At 39.9% G+C, this 17,859-nt stretch overlaps 1 protein-coding gene across 2 annotated transcripts in view; it reads left to right on the top strand.

Moving 5' to 3' along the window:
* Positions 1 to 17,859, top strand: part of COL8A1 (collagen type VIII alpha 1 chain) — an 87,977-nt gene that overhangs the window by 53,199 nt on the left and 16,919 nt on the right. The window contains exon 3 of one of the 2 annotated variants that reach the window (XM_048944533.1): positions 1,265 to 1,377. The exons of the other annotated variant lie outside the window; for it this stretch is intronic. The gene's annotated coding sequence lies outside the window, so the exon portion shown is untranslated. The remainder of the gene's footprint in view (positions 1 to 1,264; positions 1,378 to 17,859) is intronic. 2 annotated transcript variants of the gene reach the window in all.

Raw genomic sequence — 17,859 nt, 5'->3', positions numbered from 1 at the left:
TGATGGATGGGCCATCTGGGGCTCAGCTCCTGGAGCACACAAGGTCCTGGGGCAGGCAGCACTGTGGGAGTTCAGCTGAACAAAGGTTGAGAGCTTCTACTCTTGAGTTTTCATTTTGTCCTGGCTGATAAAATGCTTCAAGTAAATTGAGAGACACCTTTGGGTACATGGCTCTCTGGAGCTACTCTGTCTACTAAGGAAACCAGTGACTTTGGAGAGGCAAAACACAGGCCAGGAAGATCTTAGGCCAAATACTTAAAATTTCAACCACAAGGCCAATCAGTGTGTGAAAAGTACTACCCTGTTTATCAAAGAGCTGCTTTTCTTGTTGTCTGGGTGTTAGTGCATGATGAACATTGAGCAGCAAATGGGGTGTGCTGTCAGCAGCACAGGGCAGGGGTACACGAACAGGCACTGGGCTCTCTCTTGTCCTGATCCAGCAAAGCACTTATGTATGTACTCAAACATAAGTAGCAGCACAACATCTCCAGAATTCATGGTTCAGACCAAATCGTGAACATCCAGGTGGCAGCTGAGTCCACCAAACCACTGTCTTCTCAGCCATACCAATGGGATGTAGTTGGGTGAAGTGTGCATGATGTGGTAGTGGCTGTGTGAGAGGGATTAGCCTATAAAACAGATAGGTATAGTTCATTTTTATATAGGATGCTAGTATTGCCTGCGGCTTCACTTGTTAACACCTTTACATTTCAAGTACAGTGATGCTTAGGAGTGTGTATGGTGGTCCCAAGCACTTCCTATCAGTCCAAGCCTCTCAGGGGCCAATGACTGCAAGACATTATTTGTACGTACATTTTTGTGGGGGAAATACACATGGAGAAACATGAGAATAAGTGAATGTTTTTCAGCAATCCTTCAAATGGATAATTTTGTACCTAATAATCTGTAAAAGTTACACTTCAGAAGGGTGGAAACAAGACTCAAGGAACTTTTCCTGAAGTCCAGACCCAAGCTTTGACTTATTACAGAATTGCCAACAAGAATATCTAACATTAGAATTTTCATTCTATATTCAAATTGCCACATCAGTTTTTGCAAGCACTTAAAAGGCTTCCTAAAGTGAATGAACTGCCAGGTTGTCATACTTCTGAACAGCAGATCTTGAATTAAGAAGTCTGAATATGGAATTAAGAGACCATGCTAAGCCGCTATGTTTAAAAATCTTGGGCAAAATTCCTCAGTATTTCTGCAAAAGAAGGCCAGTGTGCTCCTACATTTCTTATAAGCTTTCTTTTCCCTCTAGGGACCATCTTAAAATCAACAAAATAACAACGGGCCTTACACAAACAGGAAATCTAGGTCTCTTACAGTGAAAAGCAAACAACCTGTCCTTCTGCCCTTTCCTGAAATCTGAATGTAAGTATACACAGCTTTGAAATGCTGAATGAGTTGTGCATAATGCCAAAACCAAAGCGCAAAGGCTTAAAACTGAAGTTGACTTAAAGCTAGCATGAAGTAGGATTTGATAAATTACTCAAATGTTTGTTATAAACCAAAGGTTTTGAATTTTAAGTAGAAAAATATATGGTACGCATATTTTGGTGATTATCGTCAGCAGCATGTTTTTTTCCTAGATAATTAAAAGATCTATTCTTTCAGACATTCTCTGAAGTTTAATAGGAAAGAACATGTAATTTTGGCATTTTGTGTTTAAAGAACTTTGTTTAAAATTTTTTTACAGTCAATTAAGATTAAGAATGGGTTTAATTAAAAGGTGATGGCAAGAAAACATTCTGTCCTGGGAATAGGGTGAACTATGCTGCTGGTATACTTTTGATATCCAAAATACGTATGTACATGTGTCTGCATCTTTACGTATGTGTATGCAAAGACAAACAGCATTTCATTTGGAAATCCGTGTTTAATACAATGTGTCGTTTAGCTCAATAACGGGAGGAGTATGTTAAACATCATTTTAAGCCTAATGGAAAAGTTTCTGACAACTAGACATTAGCTCATAGTATCCACAGTCATCTTAAGCCTATGACTATTGTTTGTTATCAAGTGTGACTTTTGGAAGAAAAAATGCATTATTGCTTAACAAATTACATTGCAGTAGTGTCCTGCGCTCTGTTTTGGTTTATAGATGGCTAATTAAAAGCATCCAAAAGCTAAGAATTAATCACAAAAGTTACTCAGACATTTTGAATGCCTCCTTGGGAAGATGAGCGCCTCGTTCTGTCGTTTGTCTGTCTTGCAGAGTAATCCTGCAGGATATGTCTGAAAGGAAACGCATGGGTCCATACGAACATGGCCTCTCCAGGCACTGGGGTGGGCTGGCCCAGGGCCAGGCTGTCCAATGCCAGGTGCCTGACAGCTCTTGGAGCCGGCCATGGGATCAGCACCATGTGGTGAGGATCCTGGGACCGGCCCTAGGCAAGGTGCTAAACTGGTATAATACATTAAAAAAAAAGAAAAAAGGAGAAAAAAAAGAAACCATACAGCCCAAGGCTCCAACCCACAAATGTTATAGAGTACAAAATACTTTCCTGCTAGTATTTAAATTGTCCCAGAGCATCTATAAGAAAGTTTTAGAGCCCAATCCACCTAGCAATAAAACATCCATCCAAGAATGGCAGTAGATTTTGATAACTTGGTTGTGAGGATTATGTAGCAGCTGATTAAAACATTCTGTGAGAAAACTGCCTTTATTACTAGTTTACTTCAAAGGTTAAGAGAGAAATTATCCAGCATTATATTATCATATTGATCACTTTTAAAAATGTACCATTTGTTCACTACCTCAGAATCCTTCACCTACAGCTGGTGAAATAGGAATATGGGCTACTAAATACATGTACCAGGCAGTAAAAAGCAATGGTTAACTCAGTCATTGCAAATTAGTACGTGCTACTTTTCATGCATGGCAAAATTGCTTTCAGAAAAAAAAAACAAAACCATCCTCTACACCACAGAGATTTCAAGGCATAGAGAATCAAAAAAAGAGAGAACTAGGGAAAGGTTGAAAGTTCTGGAAAATGTAATTTCCTTCTTCTTTTCTTTTTAATCTATTCCAGTGAATAGAGAAGAATTTCAGCAAAACATTCAGATCTGGATAGAAATATCCCTCACATTAAAAGGAAACAAAGCCCCAGATCTGTAGTGAGAATACAGAAAATTTTCAGACTTGAGCATCAACTGGCAATTAGACTTGAAAGGCATTTGGGTCCAATAGAAGTCCTGAGCTCCTACCAAAATCAACAGTCTAATTGTCTCAGCTGAAACTGGGGCTTAGCTTTTGGGTTTCCTGTAACTAAACCCTGCCACAAACAGCTCTGCTAAGTTTTTCCTCCAATAAAACAAAATGCAGCAAAATTAAGATAAATACAAGAGACAATGAAGATGAGTACGTAGTTCCCAATGTAAGGCAGGGAGCAGCTGTTAGAGAAAGCTTGTGAACATATAAAACTAGGGCTTGCCAGTTCTATATGGCTGATATGACAGTTCTTCAAAAATAAACAATCAGACATCTGAAAGTAATTGCTAGACTAAGGGATTTAAGTTTATTTTATTTAAGCAATAAGGTATTTTAAAAATGCACTCAGAATGTCTAGCTCGCTTCAAATTGCTTTGGTTTTCTACACAGTGTCATGGTAGTCACTACCCATCCAAATGTGGTATTTGAATAATATTTTTAAATTGAAAAAAGACAATTGAAATGAAGAAAATAAAACTATTCTGAAAGGTTACCAGAATGCATAGTTTAGTTTAACTTCAGACACTTCATAATCTGATCAAGAAGGAGACTGAAGAAATGCACTGTGCTGAATTTGTAGGCACTGAGTCAGATGATGAAGTTATTCAATTTTATGTGGTCTTACTGAGGTCTGATCTTGAAATCAAAGGAAAATCTAAGTGATTGAAATTAACATCTCAGTTTGTATATTTTGATGTTTTTTCTCTTTGTCCTTTCTCCTGTTGCCTTTTATGCTTCCTTGTTTAAATCTTATGAACACCATCTTCTTCTGTGTCCTCAGATTCCTCCTCATTTTCTTGTGCTCCACGTTCCTCCATGCAATCTCCACATATGTGCTAATAAGGATTAGTTTGCTGATCATCCTTTTCCCTGTCTGACTTGGGGAGTTGGAAGTCCTAGAGAGTTTTAAGGAATTTAAACCTCAAATCCTTCATGCGTTTATGAAAATGTTATCTTACATTTTCAGGTCCATTGATTTTTCAACAGAAGTCAGTGGCCCAGCTTCTTTTGTCACTCCAGAAAACCTAGCTTCGGATTCCTCCCAGCAGTTCTGATGGGAGGAAATTAAAAGGGAATTACAAAAGAAAAAATCTCTTCCAAGCATAGCAGTGTTATTCAATAGCTTAGAAATTTCCTTCTCTTTTCCTATTGGCAAATGTGGTTTCTTTAACTAATCCAAACATTATTGTGCATATATCCAAGGGTTGCTTTTGTCTGCATTTTGAAGAAGAGGGGCTTCTTTTGGGCTTTAGTAGTGATAACTGACACAATAAGGTCTGGTACTGTGAGCACAGAAAAATGACGAGATGAACTTGCCTTCACAAATCATTCCATTTCGGGTGATTCCACAGATACCTCCTGCTTGCTGTTAGCAACCATGATGATACGTTTATGATCCCAGGCTGTGCAAAGCAGAGCCCATAGGACCAGCTGCTCTGCAAATTCTCTGCCATTCCAGGCCCAGCTCCCCAGCCCACCTCACATGTGCACACACAGACAAGCTCACTTCTGGTCTGTGGAGACAAACTTGCCATTAATATTTTGTTGCCTCTTTGCCATGTGAGGAGAATTAGCCAAATCAATGTACTTAGCCAGAAAAAAGGCACATTTTTATCCTGATAACAGCAAGATACAGAAGGCAACGTGTCTGTCTGATTTGGGAATCTGCAAGTCTTTTAATGGGCTTTGCAGTAAGCATAAATCCTCCAATGTGCTGAAGTGTGTGGTTTGATAACAGATAGTTCAGTAACACCAACATATAGAACATATAGCTGCAGTCATCACGTTGCAAACATATTCCACATGTTTTCCCATAGATTCTATGTCCAGAGATAAGCAGCGCTAAGCACACCTCCTTCTTTCAAAAGCCTCATTAGCATGATTGGTCAATGCAGCAATTCCTTCTGGACTCGCCGAGTTTCTTTAGGAAACACCAATGCATTTTCTGTGCATGAGTCTCTCCAGAAATGTCGTATTTTTGTCCTTTTTTCTAGACCCAGAGGGTTTAGATGCAGTAATTTTGCCTTGCAAAGTTCAGAGAACACTACCACAGTACAAAGTAAAACTTGAAATACAGTCACAAAGAATACCCAGTTAGTAGTTAGCTCACAAATATATCAGGTTGGTAAGTGAATCGTCAGCTAAAATACTTGCTATACACTTCAATTTTCTGTTTAGTTTCAAAGGAGTTCAATGTAGCTGCTGGGTTTTATTTCAATAAAAGGTTATGGGTATCCTTATCTTTTCTGAATTGCAACAGATACACAGTGTCTAATATTATAGGTCATAGCAGTATTCCATAGGAACACTTTCTACTTTACCAGGAACGGAGGAATACCAGAGCACAATGCTGAAATCAGGGATGTTTTAGTTGAGAAGCTGACGCAGGAGTTTACTGGACACATTTCTGGACCATTTACTCCATAGTAGCCTGAGTATTTCTGGCATAAATGGGAGACAGTGTAAATGGGGCCAGCTAGGGAGCACTATGGCATCAGCACACAACATGGAAATGTGAGCCATGCCAGCTGATGGCTGCAGAATACTTGCTTGCATGCTGACTTGCTTGCACTATGGGTATTTTTAAGCAACCCACAGCACAGAGACTTAGTATTCTGAACCTGCAAGGGATTTGGAATGTGCTCAGGCTCCCCCTCCTGCCCAGTGCCCGTGAAGCTGTCTCCCAGCACATGATAAACTGGGAAGACAGAAAAAAAGCAACAGTGTGGAGACAGTGCTGACAGAGTAAATAGAAATTTGAGCTTACTGGACAAAGTTCTCAGTTTGCAGTGGAAGGTCATAAGGATTTCAGGCATTTTTGGTATTTTGTCTCTGCTGTCTGTATCAAGCAAATGAAAAAAAAAAAAAGAAAAAAAAAAAACCAAACCAAACAAATAACCACCCTGATAGACAGCTTCCAATTCTGTATACTTGGCATCTCAGCTCAGCCTGAAAGAACACGGGAAGCTCTGTCTACTATTATTTGAGGACATGCCACCCTAGTAAAGCATTAACACGTACTCATTCCCAGATTTCCTGGTCTTTTTTCATGTGACATTTGATAATCTAAAGAGCTTACCCTGCTTCAGTTAATCCAAGTGGCCCGCATTTCTAAATGCAGTATTGAATTTAGCATGGGGAAGAAGAGTCCCAGTGAGACCCAGTGCATGGTCACATTACAGTGTCAAATGCTTTATGAGAAACCTTCTACAGTCTCTAACTGAAACAAAGAAGACTTGGAGGAGTCCAATGTATTCTATAATTTTTGCCCCAATTCATTCTCTTTTGGGTTTTGTCACATATAACAACATCTCCTCTAGGAAAAGCTTAGCTCTGGCCTGTGAAATACTAATGGTGACATTTTTATTTCCTGGTCTCAATTAAACTTAAATGAAGTGAAGTCTGTTTTGCTGGAGGTACGTAACCTCAGAAGACTAAAGAAGAGTTTTACTACTCTTCCTCTGTAGCTAGGAATTGAGTGCAATCACTGCTTTTTTGTAGAACTGCTGCTTCCGTCATCTCAGCCCTGCATTGCTGAAGCAACAAATTAGAAAAAAAAATTATATTCATCCCGTTTTTGAGTTCATCTCATGGGCAATGGAATATCCAGAGATACCTTAAGAGAGCAAATAGGATTAAATAGTAAAAACAGGACAGTAGGCAATACTGTATTGGCTCAATTTTTTGTACAGTACGTTCATTCAGCCTTTCAAAGAGACTTTTACTTTGTGTCCCTATCTTTGTAACCCCACATGAATCTTAGCAATTATACAGTGGGATGTTGCTGTGCACGTTACAAAAGCCAACCACTCGAGCCTTTGTTGTGCCTACAGGTGCAGAGAGGCACCTGGGGGTTTCCCTGCCATTGCTGACAGCATTAGGGGAGACCTGCTTCCAGCCCCAGCTGCCTGGCTGCTCTGAGAACCTTTTCCTGCAAGCTCAGGAAAAACTGTTCTAGCTGCTACTAAACACAGTCCAAACCATATTTTGTTGTTGATTTCCTTCACTGTCAATTTCCTTCACTGGATTTTCTTCACTGCACCAGTTGTTTCTTCCACATGGCTTACAAGAGCAGTACTGCCACACAAGTATTCAATGGCTGTGAGGAGCTAAATGTAGAAGATGTCTCCAGGCCCTTTTCCTTGACTTCCCCTTCTTTTTATTTCTTCTCCTCCCTCACTTTCTACCTACAGATCAAGAATTTTGCCATTAGATTTAGTAATAGGGAATGAAGCAGAATAAACACCTAAACACACAGCATAATGTTGCCTCCTCCTACCATGGTCAAGTGCAGGATACAAACACCCTTTTATGTGTGCTTAAACCTAGACAGGAATGAATATAACTCCTAAATAGGAAGTATAACTGCAAAGGAACCACAGACACTCTCAAAATTCATTTTCTTTCTTCCCTAAATATGAAAAGATTAAGATCAAAGGGTTGCTGTTCAACACTTTCTTCCAGCTCAAAGCAGAGCACATTCCACCACAATCCACTTCTGGGTTAGATAGAAAACAAAGCCCCTTGCCTTCTGATGAAAAAGAGATAGTGTCTGAAAAACTAAACAAAGACTAAAAGACAGAAAGCCAGAAGGGACTGAAAGGGAAAAATGAGTCTATCTCTTTTCTCAGGTAACAAGTGATAGGATGTAAGGAAATTGTCTCAGGTTGCCACAGGGAAGGTTTAGATGAGACATTAGGAAGAATTTCTTTATAGAAAGGGTGGTCAGGCATTAGCAAGGGCTGCCCAGAGAAATGGTGGAGTCATGATCCCTGGAGGTATTTAAGAGACACACAGACGTGGCACTAAGGGACACAATTTAGTGATGGGCTTGGCAATGTTATGTTGGTGGTTTGACCTGATGGTCTTGAGGATCTTTTCCAACCTAAACGATTCTATGACTCTCTATTTGTCAAGGCTCAGCTTTGCCCTGGCCAACGCCAGGAATATGCTGTTTTGAAGTAGCTGTCTCTCATTAATCATAACATGATAGTTCTGGCTTGAAGGCAGTATAACACAGCTGCATCCCAGCAAACACTATGTGAAGGTGTAGCCATGACACCAGTAGCACCCAAATAAAGGACAATTAGGAGAACATGTCTTTATCATTTTGCTTTAAAAATAATGTCATGCAACTGCCAGGGCTGTACCTGTGCTCGAGTGGATCGCTCACGCCACCAAGGGGCAGCTTCAGTAAGGAGCCATCTGAGCTCTCAGAGCTTTGACTCCCCAGGAAAAGCAGCTGCATTTCTGATACTGCTCAAAGCTTCCTCCAGCAAAGATTCAAACTGGCAGTAGTACACATCAGTAGCTAAATATGTACGCATTGATTAGAAGCATTTGACCTTCAGATGCACTGCTGAAGCATTTGAGATTCACTGCGCTTGATATTATAAACATATTTGCTAACTATCCATTTTTTTATCTTGGTTACAAATAAGGATTCATAAACGTCTGATCCTCTGATTACTGCCACATTAGTTATGGTGACTGTATCTGAACCTGCATTAGAGAAATCATAAAAAATGAGTTTCAAACATCAATTCCATTTCATCTTCTAAAGATTGCCACAGGGAATCAAATAGAACTCGATGCAAGGCTTACAAAGGCAACACTGCTCACACCAACTGGCTGTCTCTGAGCTGCTCCATCCAGTATTGCTTTCAGCCTAGCTGTACACCAGCCTGTGGCTGCGGTGCCAAAAAGAAAAATGCATCAAATGACAGCTGTAGACACAGTACCTTGTCCTTAGGAATAACAGCATACCCTTTGGACAACTGTGCAAGTGCCAACCTTTCCACTGCTTTCAGAGGCCCCTTTCCACCATCCCTTTTAGCTCTTTCTTCACTCTTTCACTTTCATTAGCACTACCTTGCCCTTAATGCATAGCAAACAGCTGAGCTTTGAGGTGGGGGCAGCCAGATGGGACTCAAGCATTTCTGGAAAAAGATCAAATGGCTCATTTCTGCTTAAAAAAAAAAAAAAAAAAAAAAAAATTAAAAACTTATTTTCATGGCTTTAAAGCCAGAGTTAATAGTTAATGTACAAAAGCAAGACAATTTCAGGAGGCTCCAAAACATACAAAACAATGATCCAACCCAGGATAAATGATAACATGGAGACAAAGAAATGTGTCCCTTTAAGACAGCAAAGGCAAACAATCCTGAAAGCCAATGTAATTAAAGGCACAAGGGGAGTGCTCGTGGTGAGGGGTGGGAGCATAAAAACAATTGCATTTACCCAGACCAGTCAATGAATGCAGAAGCAGCAATAGCATAAAGAACCTGAGCAATACAGTGAGGGTTTAAGGAAAACCATGGCTAGCACCTACAGGTCCATATTAACTGCAAATACAGTGTCCAGTTTGCATGAACCAAATAGAATATGCAATATGACAATATGGCACATACAGTAGTAAGGCTAGAAAAAAGGCAGCAAAAATGCAGCATCTAGTATGAAATAAAATTAAACTTTAAAAGCAGCTCCAGTCCTGGGATACCAAGAGACAAATCCATCTGACTTTGTTTAAGCAAGCCATATGGGTGGAATGTCCTGTTTTAATTTCTCTTTTGGCCTCTACTACATTGTTTATCTTGAACGCTCATCTTCTTGACAAATATATTTTGAGGAACTTTATACTTTCAGGTCTCATAGCCCTGAAGAGAACCTGAATCAATGTGTCTGCTCATCAAATGTGGCTTGTGGTTTCTGTGTGGTTTTATTTCAAGTCAAAGGTTCGCAGAGACCAAGAAACAATGTAGTATATGAACGAGCTTACTGCCAACACAAGTTTCTTCTCTGCATAAACGTGTTAGACGCAGGCAAACAAGAGAATGATAAGAAAAGGCTGATTAATCACTCTAGTTCTCATTAAAATGCTTTTCAGAGTAAGTAAAGAGTGTCAGAACCATTCTGCAAATGAGGAACAGGAGAATATTGCCACAGAACATATGGCAATACTCGTACTGCAGCCCAGGAGAATCTACAGCATACTGCAGAGGTATCAAAGCTTAAGTTCAATTCTAAAACAAGTAGTGTGGGTACCACCAGGCAGCCAGGTTGCAGCACCCTGATGTTCAGTACAGGTTGGACCATGCAAAAAAAGTCAGAACTGGAGATAAATACCAGGCAATGTATATACACATGCAGACAGAGTGGAGGCTGGTGGGTTGGGTCTGCCTTTTCCATAATTAAATTAAAAAATGATACTCTGAGCAACTTGCCCAGGATCAGAGAGGTAGTTTTGAACAGCCTTACACATATACTTTAAATCCTCTAGTTGTGTTACAGTCTGAGTCGCCAGCTTGAGCAATGTGTTTGGACAGATCAGCCTGGGGCTCACAGCCAGAGTTTTGCCACTCGTGCCACTGTGCTGTGATGTGACCAAGCAAATAGGAGTCAAGTCCTGTGTAGTCATTTTTCCCAGAGGCAGGGGTCAACCCATTCTCTAATTCAGCAATATTAGAAGTTTATAATCCACCTTTTGTCTTTTCCAGAGATTCTGGCACATCTAAGTCTGTCTTTAAGAGTTCAGAGGGAAAAAAAGTAACAACCAGGTATTTACTTACTTTTCAAGGGGCAGTTTTTCCTATTAGGAGACAGCAACAATTATCATAGTTTTAAATTATCATTTTCTAATCCCTTCCCCTCTTTCCCACTGTTGGAAAGAAAGAGTCAGAAGACTCAGCATGTGCCTGTTTCACCATTTTGATTCAGAGCATCAGCCTCACATTCAGGGATAGCAGCTGTGTTATACTTGAAGTAAAAAAAGAAACACAAAAACAAATTGGCTTTTCAGGACCTGAACTCTGCCACCTCAGCTCATTTCTACAGTTGTGCTGTGGCAGGACACAGCTAAGCAAGGCTATGGATGAGTGTTTTAGAACATGGTAGCCTTCTAACTTCATTAAGAATCTTCTATATTATATTACAAGGGAAAAGTGTGGCACCACTGCATTTCCTTCCAAACTAACTCAATTTAGGACCATTGCTTTATTGCTTTCAGTCAGTGAGGCATCATCACCAAGAGTGAACAAGACTGAACAATGAGTAAGTCTGAAGTGCCTTTGTAATGAGTTCAACACGTTTCAAAGACCTTGGTCCCCTCATGCACCAATTTTCTTGGGTTGGACAATGATCAAACACAATACTGTGCGTAGCCAGCACACAATATACATGATCACTTGGGTTAAATTATAAAAAAGACTAACATCTAACTTGTCCGTGTCATGTTATTTGGCAAAACTAATGATATAATTAAATGGGTCCAAATATCAAAACCACATGTATCTGCTTACATTTATACTTTTTTTCCATTTACGAAATAATGCTTTCGTTAGAGAATAAGATTCAATGAGCTTCATATGTACTGGTGGAGTCCTGCAACTCAATAATTTCTTCATCACAATGGCAAAAGAAATTCCAGCACAAATAATCTAGATTTATAGAGCTGATTGCAGTGTTGACACTTGGCCTGCAAAGCTCTCTAGCAGGCCAAAGAGAAGTAGTCCTTTCCGCAGGTATGAAGTGGGCTGGCTGACAGCATCAGCAAAGCCATGGTGAATGATACGGGCAGAACGTCTACAGCCCTGTTCCTTGCTAAACTAGAAATCTTTGAAGTACAGTGTGTCAGTTCCATGAGTGCTTTAAGCAAACTCCTGCAGGAAATGGGATCCGTGCACTCGTTTTCTAGGGAGTTCCTTGTAAAACAATAGTCAAGTCTGAACATAAGTATGCATTTTAATTGAATTTATAGGTTTACTTTACATTTTGTTCCCTCCTTCTCCTACTGCCTGTAGGATTGTACATCAACAGACACTAAAAGACTGCTTTCATTTAATTAAAGGGGACCTTCATTGCCAGTTAAAAAAATAATAATAATAAAAGATACCAGATATGTGAAATAATGTCTGTTCTCATGACATCTTCAGCCCTGTTTCCAGGAAGATTTTGGGATAGTTTTGAATAGATGAAACAAATGATAAGAAGAAAAAACACTTCCTTAAAAAAGAAAGACAGAGAGAAAGAGAAAGACAGGAAGACAGGAAGGAAGGAAGGAAGATCAAAAGGAAGGCTTTCCTCCACTTATCTTGCAACTCTTCTATCTTAGGAAGTTTTTCTTTTAGCTCAGAGACACTAGGCAAATAACGTTCATCTGTGACATCCAATTGATCCAACATCAAGGCCAGGTTGGATGGGGCCCTGGGCAGCCTGGTATAGTATTAAATGTGGATTTTGGTGGCCCTGTCTGTGGTGGGGGTGGGGGTGATGATCCATGAGGTCCCGTCCAACCAGGGCCATTCTAGGATTTTATGATTCTATGATTGGTTCTATGATTCATGATTCAGTTAAGTATCATAATTGGCATAATATCATCACTATCAGTAAATTAATCTAGGGAAATATCCGGATTCAGTGATGTTGGTTATTCTGCATGTGTGCAGGAATTACCTCTTTGCAATCAACATGCCACCATAAAGCAAGGGCCAGAAGTGGATACCTGTTCACTGAGCAACAGTAGACTGGGGTCTGGGAGTCCTTTAGCTAATTTAAACCAGAGTGATTCCTATTTTACTGCCTGAAAATGGGAATTTTGTAGATCTAATTCAACATTTGTTCCTCGCCAAAATATTTTGCACTGGCACTTATTGTTGGAAAGGCCAGATTTTGCCTACTGCCAAGAATTTAGTAAAACAGCCAAATTCTTCAGTTCCTAATTGAGCAAATTTCTCGTTGTAGTTTTGCTTGATCAAGAAAGACAAGCTATGGTGAAATGCATGGCTAACTGCCTGGGTATTTAAGTGTATAGTTTGAGGGCCATATGAAAATATCTAAAAACTATCGAGTTTGATACAAGTTATAGCTCACATTAAAAAAATAATGGGGTTGTCTATAAATGTCAACTTGCCAATCTGCACAAGTGACCAGTTCCCTGGCTGCTGAATTTCACAAGCTTCTAATGTTGCTGGCTGCCACATGGAAGTGATTAATCAAGTCACTTGAGAAAAATCTGTTACAGATCATATGGGGTTTGCTTTACTGTTGTAGAGGCATAAATTACTGAACTCTAGGAAATCTTATTCCTCTTTTTTTTTTTAAACACACATTTATATGTATTTATATATACATATACATATTTACCAATGTACTTGATGCATGGGAACTGATAAGACACAAGCCAGGACTACTAGCCAGGAGAGTTCTTCAACAATACTGTGTTAATAAGTTTGCATTTCCAAAGGAAAGATAAGTAGGTTTATCTTCTCTTCTGCCATTTATCAATATACTGTGAATGTAGAATAGTGTTGTGTGGTCTCAGTATACTGATTACTGCAAGTGGAAGGAAGAGGAAAAAAGCACAAATTCCACTCTGGATCATTTATCATGTTTCAGTCTTTTGAAGACAAGTTTATTGTAAGTGTCAAATTTAATAAAGATAAGGACTTTGTTACAAACTGAAGGCCTAACAGCACCTAATCATTAATATTATATCAAAAAAGGAAATGATTTTTGACTGACCAGTGTTAGGAGACTGCCTTCTTTGGGGAATACATACAAGTACAAGTCAGGATGAAACTAGGTGTAGCTATTAGTCATAGATAAAAGAGAGATAAAACAAGGAATTCGGGAAAAGGAGAGGCAGGGAAAAAGTTAACTGCAGTTACCAAAGGTGATTTATGAGTTTTGTACAAGCGCACATTAGGAGAAAATCAAGTCCAGAGCCTGAATAGGCAAAAATAAAACTGACAAAAAATATGAGATACTGCATGCTGAATCTGGGGGACTTTTGTTTGGCTGTTTTTGTGTGTATGCGTTTCTTTACTTTCTTGGCAATTTTGATGACTGGTTTCTCTTGAGGGTAAAAAGAAGAAAAAGAGAAGCATACTTCTTTCTTCTACAGATCCTTCCAAATCTGCATTTAAAAGCAACAGCATTGCCTTCTATCACTAGTTTGTACATTTTGCATACAATGTTTTAAGGGATGAAAAACTCTAAACTGTAATTCTGCCTTCCATCCTCTCTCTGAAACATTACATTCAAAAAACTCTGATCAAAACAGAAAGAGCTATCCACTGCAAATAGGGATGCCCGCAATCCCTCACTACCTAGGACCTCTCAGAGGAAAGAGATTAGATTGCCCCTCGGCTGCAAGCACAGTTCAGCAAAACCACTAGGAGCTCAGAAATGACTTCACCTCTGTCCCTCAGATCTCAGCCCAGCTTTCCTTCAGGCATTCTTCAGGTTGCAGCCAGCCAGTGTTGCAATATGGTTATGCTACACAACGGAAAGATGTAGTAATACTAGCAAAGCTGACTTTGGAGGTTCTGGTGTTTAGTTTAGTTTTATTATTATTATTATTATTGTTGTTGTTGTTGTTGCATTATTGTTCTAACCGCTTTTCATCTTTATCCATACAAACATGCATTTACAGGCAGGGACTTTCATCCCCAGACACTGTTAAGGGTTGCCTCAGCTAGGAGCATTTTGCCATCCAGTATTACTTTAGCAACAAAGTAATGCTGCTCTACACACAGGCCAGATTTCACTCTACTTAAGTACTGCTGCTTGCCAAAGGTTTCTAGGGTTCACAAAGCTGCAAATACATATTTGGGAAACATCAGTACCTGGATAACTATTAGCACAGCCTGTGAGTACGGTTCTGCTGAGTTCAGTCCTATAAGATCTAACCAACCTGTCAATTCTTTTATTGAATTTATTGGAAAATTTGTAAATTTGATAAAAAACTCAGCCCTAAGAAAGCAGCTCTCTAACCAAACTCCAAGGCTGTGGACTACAATTATGTACTTCATGGCACCTATTGTTCTCGTACAGTTACACGAGTCTTCCACAAAGTACCTTAGAAGTATTTCTATTAATAATTTCTGCTAACATCTGAAAATCTGAGCAAGTTTCTCAACCTAGCAAAAAACCGAACTTAGACTGGATACCCCATGCCACAGTCAAAAACAAACCAGCTGTCCCTGTAAGACTGCTGACAGCCACACTCCGTTGTTGGGAGAACCAATGCTGCCTCCCTGCAAGTGAAATATTTGCCTACTGGACTTATTTTGGATTTGGTTAAGCCATGGCCTGGAGGTTGCTGTGAATCTTTTGCTCCAGTGCTCAGCAGTAAGAATCTGATGGAAAAAGTTTGTGGGGAAGAATAGGATTTTTACTGAGGTGCAATGATTTCTGTAACTGTAGATCTTCTGTAGTCAGTCTTTGTTATGTTAACTGCATCACCCCCAGAAGAGCTAGCACATGCTTTAACCATTTAACCCTTAAATATATACAAGATGAATTAAAGAAATAGGTATCTGCCTGAAAAAAAAATCAGATTTTAAAACAAAAGGAGGACCAGGCAGGGAAAAAAGACGCCTTAGTTGATTGACAACATGGGATTTAAAATCTTTCAGATCCTAATCCACGAAGGGATGTTTGCATCTGGCCCTGTAATGGAGTCCACATGCCTGAATTAGATGCCTGGACTCCGTGCATGTGAGAAAAGGAGTTAAGTGCCTCAGAGGGGGATTCACAAAAGCCACTGTTTGAAGAGCTGCCTAAGCCAGCCAAATAGGAAAAGCTGAAGATTGCACTTCATCCTAAATCCTAGCTCTCTTGTGGTTTTAGGAGCCTTCTGGTGAAGGTTGCACATGGGCTCAAGTCCCTCCATATGCATAGCCCATAGTCCTCTTTCAAAAGTGGATGCCAAATTTTTCCTTCAAACCATGAGGTGCCATCAGCAGCTCAAGCACACGCTTGCTCAGGCTGCAGCAGAGGGGTTTAATTCTATCTTTCAACAAAGGGCACCAACACACCCATTTTCTACCCTGAGGCACTACCCAGCCAGCCAGCTGCAGGTGATGGTGAGCTGCAGTGGTGTTCAGGAGGCCACGGAGGACCAAAGACACAAGAGAGTTTGTCTCAAAGCTTTGGCAACAGCTAATCAGTCTCTGATCAGAGATTTGAATTTCATCTATGGACTAAAAGGCTTTAATTTCTCCCTTCAACCCTATTTTCCTGCGTAGTTCCAACCCCACCTCTGCTTTGTAATGCTGTCAGCATCCAACATGAGGCTGGTGCCCCCACTGGCTCCAGAGGAGAAGTTTAGTAGCATCAGGTTCTTCAGCCTGCCACCATCAGTGCAGTCCTCCATCCTGGCCATGGTACTCATGAAATGCAAGTGCCAGTTCCAATTGCAGACATTTTTTATGACCTTTCATTTTAACTAGTATCACAGTTACCAATCACGAGTCCAAACGGTTATGCTGAACATTCTGTATTGTTTCTCTTGGAGCAGAGTTGTGAGATTTAAGCAAGTGATAGTATTTAGTCTCCAGTGCTTGGCTTTGATCTCCCTTGGCTCTTGGTTGGGTTATTCCAAGGTGATAGATACAATAATTTCAAGTCCTTTGAACCACAGCACACTGGATTGCATATAGGAAATAAATACTATCTTGTAGCATTTTAGGGGTCAAATCCAAAGCAATTAGCAATTTAAGTTGAGGGGACACAATATATTTGTTTCCATGAGAAGAGAATCTGACTCTAAGTCGATTAATTCCTTATTTTGCACAGACGTATATTTTCATGGATCCAGAATAAATTTGTAGGGGGTGAAGGAGAGCTCTGCATGTGTATGTGTTTTTCAGAACTATTATTTTTCTTTTGACAGACCTGATAAACATTTACAGTCAACATTTACTGAAGCAAACCTATGCTGAGTGTTTCAAAACTCAGGTTCATAGTTTTTTGATGATGGCCCTTATAGGCAAATCTGTTTGAAGTGGTATAGGGATGTACAGAATCATAGAATCATTAAGGTTAGAAAAGACTGCTAAGACAGATCAAGTTTAGTCACCAGCCCATCCCCACCATATCCACTAACCACATCCCTCAGTGCCACAGCTACACGGTTCCTCAACATTTCCAGGGATGGTGATTCCACTGTCTCCCTGGGCAGCCTGTGTCAATGCCTCACCACTCTTGCTGAAAAGAAATGTTTCCTAACATCCAACCTGAACCTCATGTGGTGCAACATAAGGCCAGTGCGTAGTTCAGCCAGGACGGCAGTGCAGAGATGTATGTTAGAGCTTTTGATAGAGCTGGCATCCAGAGAACCATGTTAGGAAGAAATATGCACTGGTAGATCCACCAGTCAACCATCCAGCAACTCCCAGTTTTATGTTAGCCCACACATTCGGCCCAAAAAACAGTGTTTAAAACAAAAAAGAAAGAGAATAAACAGCCCAGTTTTTAAAGCATTTCAACTGAATGAGTGCTTAGCTGTGGTTATTGTCATCTTAGTCCTTCATCTAGACACGTAAAAATGAAAATAAGACTTGCTTATGTAGGGAGTAGGATTATGGAATAACATCTGTTTGATTTGTGGGAATGAAGCAGTGTCAGGTCATGACTGAGATCAGCATGTCCTAACAAACATGACAATATCTGCAGCATTTGACAATAAAATAGGGAAATTTTTGTTGCTAAATAATTTTTAAACAGCCTTCAATGATTTTTATCTGAGTGGCATAGTCTTGTATGCTTAACCTTCTAAGGCAAGATTACTTCTTCCACTGTTTAAGCAAAGGTAGGGAAAGTAGGCAAAGGGCAGGAATCTTTCAGTGGCAAATAACTTC

The sequence above is a fragment of the Lagopus muta genome, chromosome 1 (genome assembly GCF_023343835.1).
Source record: "Lagopus muta isolate bLagMut1 chromosome 1, bLagMut1 primary, whole genome shotgun sequence".
Classification (NCBI taxonomy): Eukaryota; Metazoa; Chordata; class Aves; order Galliformes; family Phasianidae; genus Lagopus; species Lagopus muta.
The sequence above is the reverse complement of the archived record's forward strand: the minus strand, read 5'-3'. Positions and strand labels throughout refer to the sequence as shown.